This window comes from Mixophyes fleayi, chromosome 8 (genome assembly GCF_038048845.1).
Source record: "Mixophyes fleayi isolate aMixFle1 chromosome 8, aMixFle1.hap1, whole genome shotgun sequence".
Classification (NCBI taxonomy): Eukaryota; Metazoa; Chordata; class Amphibia; order Anura; family Limnodynastidae; genus Mixophyes; species Mixophyes fleayi.
The window spans coordinates 35,294,401-35,307,685 of record NC_134409.1 but is presented as its reverse complement, the minus strand read 5'-3'; the positions used below and the strand labels follow the sequence as shown (position 1 = coordinate 35,307,685).

The 13,285-nt window shown below is 38.5% G+C and overlaps 1 protein-coding gene across 1 annotated transcript in view; it reads left to right on the top strand.

The window, feature by feature from the left end:
* The window catches only part of PLPPR5 (phospholipid phosphatase related 5), a 173,981-nt gene that overhangs the window by 150,631 nt on the left and 10,065 nt on the right, over nt 1–13,285 (top strand). The window lies entirely within an intron of this gene.

The window sequence follows — 13,285 nt, the reverse complement described above, 5'->3', positions numbered from 1 at the left end:
GTGCAATACAACACCCAATAATACAATAAAGTCACACGGTGCAGAAAACAGAAGCAATGAGTTAGTTACTTCAGCCTACCTTTAATGGGGGCCTGACTATGGATCCTAGGCTGACTATGGATCCTAGGGAATAGAGGTCACACCAGCAGCCTACCTTTAATGCGGGTCTGACTGCAGTGTGCAGCAACACAGGACACAGAAATTAATGGGAAACTGCAGTGACTCTTCCAAAATGGACACCAGGGAATTTGGCAGAAAAGCATGGACAGAATGGCAAGAATAAACTGGGTGTGGTCATTCTCTCAATGTACTTTGTTATAAACTCCTATGGGCTCACAGGCCTTATGCCTGGAGTATCACCACGGGCCTAGTGACTGATAGATATGTGGGCACAGGTTCTTAGCCTGACTCTACAGTTTCCTCAGGCTCTAGGCCTGATCAAAATGTTTGTCCACTGCCTGACCGATATACTGATAAGGGTACAGGCTTAAGGCGTGAATGTGCCCAAAACAAGAAAAGAATGTGGCTTAGTATAAAACTAAACGGGCCCGTGCCTTGTGCCAGACTAACTACCATGGCCTTGTGCCCGAATGTGAAGTGAAATGTAGGCGCATGCCTGCGGCAAGATCCCCGAAGGCCTTACTTGTCACAGGTGAGAGCCTTGATTAACAGCTCTTAACCGTCTCCCTGCTGTCTTCTGGACCATCTGAGTTGATCCCTTCTTGCTTGATGCTGGAGTCCTATGCTCTGACGTTCAGGTAAGTCCTTTGGCAGTGTTGAGCACTTCACCATTCCACAGAACAGATTTTTCTAATAGATACATGAATCAGTCCTAGAAGACAATCAAGATCAATGAATGGCAAACACTTCAACCCAGCATTTTTAATCTCTGTGTCCGTTTTATACTAAATAATACAGGAAGCATTGTATATAATGTAGGAAGCATAGATGTATTTACAAAGTTGTTAGCTGACATAATTGAAAAAGTAATTAAAATTGAGACTGCAGCAGAAACTACCCGCCAAGGTAGATATAATTTAATGACACAGACAAGGTTAAAAAATAGTTACATTGTTCCTCTGATATGTTCTATTTCTGTTTATAACTTCTCTGCAGATTCTAACTAACTCCGTCATCATAATATTACTGAAAGGTAGATTAAATGATTTGCATATTTCTTAAAAAGATAAAATCTAATACATTCTATTGTGTTTTAAACTGTTTTTTTCTGAAACAAAATTGATTCCTCACTATAAAAGCTTAGTTTTCTAACACAATTTATTTATGGCACAAGACTATGACAACAACACATTTTGTAAAGCACACAATTGAGTCTTGGCACAAAATTATTTCAACAATACAAGGTCAATTTTATATCACACCTCCTTTTAACATACAAAAAAATTTCAGCAATCTATTTTGCAATATTCAATCTATACGATAACAGCACAATAAAATGATTCTGTCACATTCAAACTAAAAAATAATTTTGTGGCTTGACCACCAATTATAAATAAATTGTTTAAATAGACAGACAGACAGACAGATATATGGATAGAAAAACAGCACAACAATGCAACCAGGTATGTGTAACCACAATACTTACCAAAGGACCATGTTGCCAAGAGCTGCCTTGTCAAAATAGAATACATAAAATGAAAGTTTAAATATCCCAACTGATGCCAAATTGGATCATAATCCAACCCCCTTCAAATCATAACCTGCGGAAATAATGACAAGAGTGTCCCTATATACCAGTGTTGGCTAACCTGTGACACTACAGGTGTTGTGAAACTACAAGTCCCAGCATGCTTTGCCAATATATAGCAGCTTATTGCTGGAAGGGAATGCTGGGACTTGTAGTTTCACAACGCCTGGAGTGTCACAGGTTAGCTAACACTTCTATAGACGAACGCATTTAAATTAGAGATGTTCACTCACCCCAGTGTTTTGGTTTTGGTTTTGGATCTGGATTAACTTCGCATTTTGGTTTTGGTTTTGCAAAACCGCCCTTGTGTGTTTTGGTTTTGGTTTTGGATCTCTATTTATTTCTAAAATCACCTAATTTGGCTCTTGTTTTGTTCCTACATTATTATTATTAACCTCAATAACATTACTTTCCAGTCATTTCCAATTTTTGTCAAGTGACTAGAACACTGCTACCCCTCCTGTTTCTATTTGAGCAATGGCACTGAAGACTGGAGAGTGACAAGAACACTGCTACCAATGTTTCTGTGTGAGCAATGGTACTGAGCAATGTCACTGGAGAATGAATGCTGTCCATTGGAATGGTCCTGAGTTCCTATATAGGTCCTCTCACTTCCTGGTTTGCCTCATTCTGGTTCACAAGATCCCACCCACCCACGCCGGGGGTAGGTTTGATAGTGAGTGCCTGTTTTAACCAAGTTTTTCCTCACCCACACAGAGCAGGCACAGTTGGGAGGAAGGCACTGCAATCAGCGACTGATACATACAATCGTATCATCATTCGCCGCAGGTCACTGTCCCCTTCGAGGCAATGGTTACTCTTTGGTCCTTTAGTGAGGAGGGTCGCTTGTCCGGCTCAGTGAGGGAGTGCATTGTGAGTTTAGAGGGGTGCAGACATTCTGACGCCAAATTTAGCGACGGCCAGGCATTTAGGGTTTAGTTCCCGCGTTAAGTGGATACACGGTGGGATCGCCATTCTCCACGCCTTGTATTGGGTAACAGTTGGTAGCTGTCCCGCAGTGCTCTTTCTCTGCCAACAAATTTAACTAATCAAACTGTGACCTTCTTTAGCCACTTGACATATGTCTCTGTATCTCTATTTTAGATAACTTAAACTATCTTATGTATACATTTTGTGAAAGGGAAGAGGGGCATACACAGTGAGCTATTTAACACCTGAATCATACCAGATAATTGCAGGTAACTACTAGGTGTCACCAGGGCAACCTAACATGTGTAAATAAATAAAAAAGTCGGTGGACACAAGTGACTTAGTAATCTATATACGAGAGGCCGCTCAAAAACACATCAGAAGCCTAGGCTGACAAGAAATCACTACATAAACGCCATAATGTAATGGAAACTACTGCATTAGTGCAACAATCGTGGGGTTATTGAACACTGATGCTTCTATAGATTGGCTTTCAACACTTTTTAGATCTGACCTACTTGCCTATAAGAAAGATAAATATTGGAAGGTCAAAGAAAAGAATGGAGAGTGTATTTTGTTGCAGGGCAGTGATCACAGGGGTAATTGGGTACCTACCCAGAAATTTAGAGTAGACATAATATTTCTTTCACTGATAATGACTCTCATACATCATGGAGTGATTTTGACAATTCACATTCTAGTCAGAATCCTTTTTTGAGGGAAAACGTTGCCACTCTCAGCAAGCCAAAAATCAAAGCAAAAAGTACTGCAGGAGGCATAAATGTTCCTCCCAATTTATCAGCCAAAGCAAAATAGACGTAGTTGTGTTTAATCTCTTTAAATTGCATCATATATCTATGCGCTTTTGTTATAGGTTGCTAAGTTATTTGTGTCCACCTACTATTTTCTTTATGTATGCATGTCGGGTTGACCTGATGTTGCAATTTGGCACCAGTTTGGGTCCTTAAACTTTAACTTTGTGTTATATTTTGACAAGGCAGAGAGTTGGTTGAAATTATTTTTTTCATGCTCCTACTACTCCAATTCATTCCTGCATGCTAAAAAACACACCCACGTGACCCTAGCCTAACAAGCTGTCACAATAGTTGTGCTAATGTAAAATATGATAATATTGTTAAGGTGGGCAATCATCTACACACAATGGAGGCAACCATTTTCTGAGCTCAACCAATATTCTGCCTATAAATTCATTGGGAATATAGTGACACAAATTAGGCATAGGTCACTGTTTCCTTGTGAATGGATTTGCTGCATGCTCATGAATATTTTTCCAGCCTGCACAATGGCTACTTCTTTTGTGTTTTGGAGGAAACCGGAGCACCCGGAGGAAACCCACGCAACACGAGGAGAACATACAAACTCCTCACAGATAAGGCCATGGTCGGGAATTGAACTCATGACCCCAGTGCTGTAAGGCAGAAGTGCTAACCACTTAGCCATACTCATCTCTGTCAAGTTCTTATTTGTAGTCCAAGATCAAACATATAAATCAAAGCAGTTGATTTTTGTTTGAAGAAAGACATTAATTTCAATAGATCCAGTTGGGACTATGCATGGAGCTATCTATAGAAGAAATCAGTATAAAGAATTTAATTTTAAAACACACTTCATCAAGCCATGCAATAAAACAGCATCAGCCTCACTTGCATATTTATAAATCACTATTTATTATATAAGTATTAGGGATACACAAATTGATTAGCAAATGTTGTAGAGTCCTTTCGTTTTTATATCCCTCTTTACATTTATATCCCTCTTTACAAATGGTATAAATAAAGATTGCTTTAAATAACTCATGCAGTAAAAATATATAAGTTCTGTTTAATGTTTAAATGCTGATCTCCAGGTAATGTAAATTTTTGTCAATATCGGCTTGATCCATTAAGGAAAGTAAGGCAAAAAAATTAGTATGTTTTCTCCTGGACAAAACCATGTTACAATGCAAGGGTTGCAAATTAGTTTATTATTTTGCACATAAGATAAATACTGGCTGTTTTTTCATCTAGAACACAAATACTTGATAGCTTTATTTTTACACTTAAGTTTAAATTTGATCTAGGATATGCCCTTCCCAAATTTAAATCTGTCCCCACATTTTAAATTTACCTCCCCCTCCAATGCAACATGGTTTTGCCAAGGTGCAAAGTTACTCGTTTTTTTTTTTGCTTTAATATCCTTAATGAATGTGTCTCACAATAAAATCCATATATTATAGAGAGATTTTATATTGAGAGCTCTCAATGGTGTGTGCCGCCACAAAGTTAATCATTAGCAAGATTATTTTGATAAATACTTTTCCTGTGCACAACATTTCTCTTGTGACACATGAGAGATTTGTGTGGACGAGTGTCCCACATAGAATTAGCTCTGGGACAGTTTCCTTATGAAATTCAGTGCTTTTCCTCTCAACTATAACTATGAACGATTATACATGACACCACAAGAGATGCTTTTCTGAAACCACAGTAGATAATTTTCCTATAACTTTACCCTCACAGCTCTTGCGTCAGTTAAAATGTGTTTTTCGATTATGTTTTTTGCAAGAAATAGGCATACTTTCATTTTTTGGAATGGTAAAATACATTGATCATGATTTTTACATTTAATGTGCTATTTTCATATAATAGTAACACAAATAACATAAGCAATATAAAAGTGGGATGAGACGGGAAATGGTATATTATTGATATATTAAAAAACATATAGTTAGTGCAATATACTTGGAATGACTTTAAACTCTACAGTGGTCATTACTTTACTGATAACCAGAGATGTGGTTTTAAATGTAGACATTTTTGTATAGAGACTAATATTTTCTAGTTCCTGCTCCTCAGTTTACCTGTCTTTACTGGCCCTTCCCCCACCACCTCTGGGTGTGTCACCAATGTGCTCTCTAATACTCAAGCTGGCTACACACTACAGAAATTTCGACCAACTTTTTATGCCGAGCGATTTTACATGCGATCGATGGTCCGATCGCTCGGTCTATGGACTGCATACACACTAGCCTTGTTTAGGACGATAAAGGGAAGAGCGGACGTCCCTTTAGCGACTTTTTACAGCCATGTTGTCGTGAACAATGATTTTAATTTCGTACACACTGCAGCGACATTTGCGGGAAATGTAACGAGATACTAAAGGCATTAGCATAAAGGGGCAGAGCTTTCACTATAGTTAACACCCAAAGCTGCATAAAAAGAGATGACTACACTGCCTCTTCATTCATTTCTATAAAATAGAAGTTTAGGTAGAGGGAGGGAGGCTCCATTTGATTAGTGATTGGAGCAATCGCCATGCAGTTCCTCTTGCAGTGTATTGAAGAGTGCACAGGTGGCAACAGAAGGTACCAGAGAGCAAGGCAAGAAAGTTATGTTGGGAGCGCCTCCACAATTATGGGGCCAAAGCTCTAAGACAGATTTAAGATGATAAAATATTGCTATTTCATGGGGTTTACAACTAAACCTACTGCTGTAGAGCTCCCAAGGTTCAAAATAAGAAGATGAAAGTACTGGAATGGGGGAAAGAGGAGATGGCAACTTATGGTGAGTAAAGTGGGGCACCGGCTCAGTCTGAACTGAGCCACTGGTCCAAAAATCACACCATGGTAAAATCCCCAAGCACTATGTGATGATACTTTTCAGACCGTTATGGGTATAATTAGCCTTTATTAATTCCAGCCTTTAATATATTTGTCTTGAAGCCTAAAATACACATACATATTAATGTACCTGAGAAAATTTGTAGTTGTTATTTTCACTTAATGCAGGAAGGAAATTGTATTCTTACTCCATTTGCAGTCCCACTTATATGTATACATACAGCCTCTTATAGGCACTGTAGAGAGAAAATATGCAGTCTCATCCATGACAACCACTCAGCATGAAGTAGGGTGCTTTCTGTTACTTTACAATTGACAATCCAGTGTGTATTATAATAGCACTACCTAACTTATGCCATTAGTGCTCTCTTAACAATCCTCACATTAATAGGGTGATGCTTTCACCTGGGTCCAAATGTTTTACAATTCTACAACACCAGCAATGGAAAGGGCATGGTGTCAGTAACAAAGAAACAGGAGACACACCTTACGGGCAAATTGTTAACGTGGACCTGTCACCAAGAAAAACCAGTTTAATGCACATTTAGTACATTCAAAATGCATACCTGTTAAACTGCTTGTCATAGAAATGCTTAGTTCTCAAGTCACTTTTTTTAATGGTTTTTCCACCTTCTTATCTTGTAAGACCTTTAATGTTCTGAGTAGAGATCAGACAGAAGACACATTCAGTGGGAATTGGGTGGTAGGGTAAAGTGCACTAATTGTCTACACAGAGTGAAGGCAGATATTTTTTCGGATGATCTCAGCATATCAAATCACAAGGAACCAAAGAGATGTCAGTGCTGTCACTAATCCCTGGTGAATTGATCCTATTGAGTATCGGTTAGTCTACAAAATATCTGCCTCCTTTTATGTTACTTTTGAGGGATTGAAAAGTAAATAATAAATCCCTGGTTTATTTATTCAATGAAGTTTCTATTTTTGGGGTGCAGGAATATTCACACAACCTCCATCTTACCCCACACTGGCACATCATAGTGCAGAGACCCTCACTGTTCACTCAATACAGCAGAATCCTGTACTCATGTGACAGGAGACCTCTTCTGGATCACTGCTCTAACAAGTTCTGAGAGCTACAGGAGGGAGGCATTTGACACAGGGACTAAATTGTCATCAGAAGAAATGGCATGGTGCGATGACTGTAAGCCAATTGTGACTTTTATGATGGACCACTGGTTGCCACAGAACAGATGTTCTCCAGCAATAAGGCTGGCTCATTACCATGTAGTGATAATAGTGACAGGTGTTCTGCTTCTCGAGTAAAGTGATGAGATTGAAAAACACAACGTCTTCTAATAGCACAGCATGCAATAGAAAGAGAATCACAGTCTAATAGGTAGTATGCACCAATAACATTCAGTCACTAGTATAACATAGAAATGTCCAAGGATCCCAGTATAAAGCTTGGCATGCTCAGATTCTTGCCACTTACTTCAGCCGCCCCGCTTCTAGTTCACTACAGGGGAAATTAGTACACAGCTGACATGCTGGTTTTATAGTCTAATCTGCACATATTTAATCAGCGTTCTAGCAAGCCCAATTATCACCAGCCCCGATTTCAGTCTATAGCGAATCTTTGGTGGAGCGTTCAGTCATTAGGTAGCTGCTGTGAGTTTCAAACATCACATTTATATTTATTTAGAAGTTTGTGTGTGATACTTACAGGCGAATTTGCATTAATTCCTAGGGCTAGATTTACTAAGCTGCGGGTTTGAAAAAGTGGGGATGTTGCCTATAGCAACCAATCAGACTCCAGTTACCATTTATTTAGTACATTCTACAAAATGACAGCTAGAATCTGATTGGTTGCTATAGGCAACATCCCCACTTTTTCAAACCCGCAGCTTAGTAAATCTAGCCCCTAGTCTTACCTGCACATGACCTATTACTGACCACGCTCCTAATATAGTTATTGAAGGTGGAAATGCAATGTGCCGCTGTACCCCTATTGTTGAATTACAGCTCTCATCATGCCTCAAGATACCCATGCCGCCATGAACTCCAGATACTTCCAGAACAAATTTTCAGGGATACAAATGGGGTGAAATTTAAATGTGTGGTATAGTTGAATTTGGGCATGCTTTGTGACGACCTGCTCGTGACTTGGATGGATTTGGGGCTTGGCCAATTTTGGCCCAATTCTTGTCTGTGGAATGTTGGGAGCTGTGAGGTTACTGCCTATTTGAAAGAAAACTATATTTGTTTTGGTATTGTGTTTTATGCTTTACTGGTAAATAGTTTTGAATTTCTAGGTCAGAGCTCTGATGTATCTCTATTTGTTCTGTCTCGCATTGTTTTAAAAGTATGAATAAGGTTTCTACAACAGAATAGAATTTCTATCAGACACTGTGATTAATGATCCCTCTTATATTGTTAATGGAGGGTAAGAGCCACACAAATACACTGTTAGTATGAAGAATAACTACTGCAATGTACACCGTAAAGCCACAAGCCCAAGGGAGCATTAAACATGATTTAATGAAAGATACTGCTGATTCTCATCTCAGTGAAAATGAACACATCTTGAAAATAGACAGTTTATTGAGTCTACCACACAGCCATGTGATTAAACAATCAGGCACTTGGCACAAATTATTTTTGCTTTGATAACAAAAATATAGAAAGACTCATAATTGCATATACCAATTATTTATTAATTATTAAAGGCACGCTAACCTATTTTTACTTTTGCTATTTGAAGGTAGCAGCAGAATAAGGGCTGCTTAAACTGTCTTTCCAACTTTTGTCTGTAGCAGACACTGCTACAAAATGTACAGAAACCTTTTCTGTGCAAGCAGGATCAGAATATTTCAGGGCAAAGCGTGGCCCTACCCAATGGTAGGAAGATGGACCTAGTAAAGTGTCCACTGAATGTGTATATTTAAACACATGGTAGCGGAACTGTAGGGGGAGCTGGAGCAGGGGGTGACCTAGACTTTATTTTTAGGGGTGTCGATTAAGCATAGTCACGCCCCCTTCATTATGATTGGCTGGTCCCAGTTGGCCCCGTCCCTGATACTAATTGACTCTGCCCCCTTTGATCACATCATGGCCACTTAAAATGTATGATTGTGCTGCTATGTGATTGTCCCGATCGCCCATCCTGGGTCCACCACTGAGCTGGAGTACGGCTACTATGGAGCTCAGAGGCCCAAACTCCCTGCCTCACACCCCTTTATACTCAAATAGCATAGTGTGGTCCTCTGGGATTAAAATCTAGCGACTGTAGAGGCCATTGGAGCACACTGAACTCATTTTCATGTTCATGGAACCAGCTTAACAAGATTTGTGCTCTGTAAGAATAAAGGGATGAGTGTGGTCATAAATGGATGCACATGGTCAGCAGCAATACTTCGGTAGGCTGTGGCATTTAAGCAAATGCTCAATTGGTATTAAGGGGCCTAATGTGTGCCAAGAAAATATTCCCCACACCATTACACCACCACCACCACCACCACCAGCTTGCACCATTTATATAAATCAGGATTCTTGTTGTTAAAGTCAAATTCTGACCATACCATATGGATGTTGCAGCAGAAATACAGTAACTGTCCAGTTTTGGTGAGCCTATGTCCACTGTAGCCTCAGTTTCCTGTTCCTAGCTGACAGGACGGGATCCTGTTGTAGTCTTCTGTTGCTGTAACCCATCAAATTCAAGGTTCAGCGTGCTGTACGTTCAGAGATGATCTTGTACACACCACTGTTGTAATGCATAGGTACTGTCTCCTCCCTGTCAGTTTGAACCAGTCTGGTGATTCACCTCTGATTTATATCATTAACAAGTCATTTCACCCACAGAATTAACACCCACACCAACAAGGCATTTTATCCCACAGAACTGCTGCTCACTGGATGTTTTTTGTTTTGCGCGGCATTCTCTGCAAACTCTAGAGACTTGTGCAAGAAAATCCCAGGAGATCAGCAGTTTCTGAGATACCCACACCACCCCGACCTACAGTCATTCCAAGGTCAAAGTCAGTTAGATCACATTTTGTTCTGAACAACAACTGACTCACTTGGCCACGTCTGCATGCATTGAGTTGCTGCCACATGATTGGCTGACTAGATATCTGCATTAACAAGCAGGTGTACAGGTATACCTAATAAAGTGTCCACTTAGTGTACATTTCTTTATAACCCTCTTAGATAGATCATATGGGTCATATAGGAAAGCATTAAAAATGGGGTTTAGGTGCCATTATTTTGAACATTGAAATATAATACTTTTATGGCCTTAAGCTGTAAAAGGTAATTAATTACAGTCTATACAAAATCTCATCACAGTTGGGATCTGTTTAAATAGTATAGTCAGTGAAGTCAATTACATTTTACTGTAAAGGGTTATGATGGTAATAAATAGAGTAATCAAACTAGTACCTGAGGTGATAAAATTAAGACTTCATGTAACTATTTTTAGTGAGTGACAGATTAAATAGTGAATGACAGAATGAAATACATATAATGGTGAGGCTCAGACTAAGTAAATATTGACCATCATTTCTAATATCCTGTTGCTGAAAGATAGTTCATTTAAAGGGTAAGGATCTGTAAATAATTTAATCTGGTGCATAAAAAGTAAATGTAATTAAAATGTGATTTATTTATTTTTTTAAATATAGGTAATTTTATTTTTGGCCTTTAGACATAGTGGGCCTGATTTAAGTCTGAAAGATGCACGTTGTGTTTTAAAAAAAGGGCACAGAACTTGAGCATAGGTCCGACCGTATTCAAATCCAAACATATCAATTTGAATATGGGTGTCAGTGTGCTCTGCCTAAATATTACGTGACATATGTAGATGCACACAACAGACTGCAGTATACGCACAAGCGTCTGTTCATAAATACATCATAAAATAAATGAAAACCTTTTAGCATTATAATCATTAATAAAAATATAGATTTTTTTAAAATATGTATTTACATTAAATAAATAAATGTAATGGTTTTAATGTGCATTTTTTATGTTTTTTGTGCTTTTTTATGGTCAATCTTAGTTGCATAAACATGTTCTGTGCTAGCTATTGGTATGCATACATGTAGTTTTTAATACAAACTATGTCATGTTAGTCATCACTATCAGTCGGCACTTACACCTGCCCCGAGCTGGTGCATGTGATATGGCTGAAACTAGGCATACTTACTAGAAAGCCAGGACTAGAATTGGCCACTTCTACATCAGCAGAAAAAGGGAACTTTAACTAATATGTTAGATCGCAATCTTTTAATTACATGATAATTAAGAAGCCTTTTTACTTATATATATTTCTACCAAAACACAAAATCACATAGTGATATTTTTCACCTCCAACTAGCAGAAAGAGTGCGCTCTTCTATAGATAACTCTGAGCTATACATGAGCTCAAAACTTTTCCGTGCGATATTCACCTATTTGGCATTTGACAGTGCTGTACTGCTAGCTGAGGGTAGGGGGATATTCAATATAGTTTAGGATAGGGTAGAACTCTTGTATAAGGCATCACAAAGATTATGAACCTGACTCATTAAGGGTTGTAAATTGTGAGTTTGTGCATATAATCGGCACAATTACTCTGCGCATGCCTAGAACCGAACAATACGCCACAGAACACAGCAATGTTCAATTAATCTTTGAACACAAAAAGAAAGAACCCCTATTAAAGGCTACGATTTCAGGGTGGGAACAGGGCAGGAAAACTGGGAGATGCCCGTTATCAATGTACAGTAAAGGCTTGTCAAACTCAAGTGGCGTATGCAGCAGCACTTGATTCAAGCTGTAGGCATCTCTCATGTACTTGTTTTTCAGCCGTATCTCTTTCTCCAGCTTTCTTACATGTGTTTTAAAACAAACGCAGACTGCACTCAGAATGCGTCCATTAATGAATCAGGACTCTGTTTCCATAAGAAACCCAGTTTTGGAAGATTCTTCTGTAAAATCATAGTTTCATACTTTTGGGATATTCACTTAGGACGAAGGGGCAAGGACATTGAGAGTGGCCCATCCCCCTGGTGCTCAATGCCGCAGTGCGCATCATTGCACTGAGGACGCCTGGCCGTGGGCCAGGGCTGTATCTTCTACATAATGTAATGCAACTTTTTTCATCTCTAGACCTTTTTTCAGGATTTATTTAATTATATACAGATTCATTTATCTACTGAATTTGTCAGATCCAGCTTTATCTTTACATATTCTCACAGAAGAAATTCCACAAAATATGACCTGCTGTGGTTACTTGAGGACCAAACTTGAAAACTTGTTGTAGATAAAGAGAGCTACAGTATATGCCCAGAGCTGTATTTAACCAAGGGAACTACAGTATGTGGTCAAATATATATTTACCACATTGGCTACCCATGTACAAGCTTAGTGCATTATTTTTCATTTGACATCATAGAAATGAGTAATGGTTTTATTTAATGCTAATGTTGTTTTTTTCACTATTTGCTTTTTATCAACCCTGTTCACCAGTAAACATAATGGATGTGCAGGTTCCATATGTTTGCATGTTCACAGAATAATAAAAGCAACCTAAGAAGGGAATTTGGTTCTTTGTGCACTAAATTAAGGTACATTTATTTACAAGGTACTATAAATGCACCCTTTTATTTACTGTATTTCATAATTTAGGCATTTTTGTTTCTTTTATTCCATTATAGGATTTTATTGTAAATGTGTTGTCAGAAAATGTATCAAGCTCATATCGCTCTCTGAATGAACCTTGTATGACATCTAATTTGGTTCCGTAGTCTGTATAAAATTTGCACTCCAATCAGAATTCTCAATAAAACCCTGTTGGAGTACTCAAATTCAAACTTACCTCGCCTTGTTCATCAGAATTACTGACCATTACTCAGGTACAGAATGAATATATCACAAATTGACTACTCTGGTTTGGGGGTAGTGGAGTGTTATTATATAATTATAGTTCTTAGTAGAGTTCTACATTAAGTATGAATCTGGGCATAATGTGTTATAGGTGGATTTGAATACAATGTAACTTATGTGTGTGATGCAGACCATGCAGAATC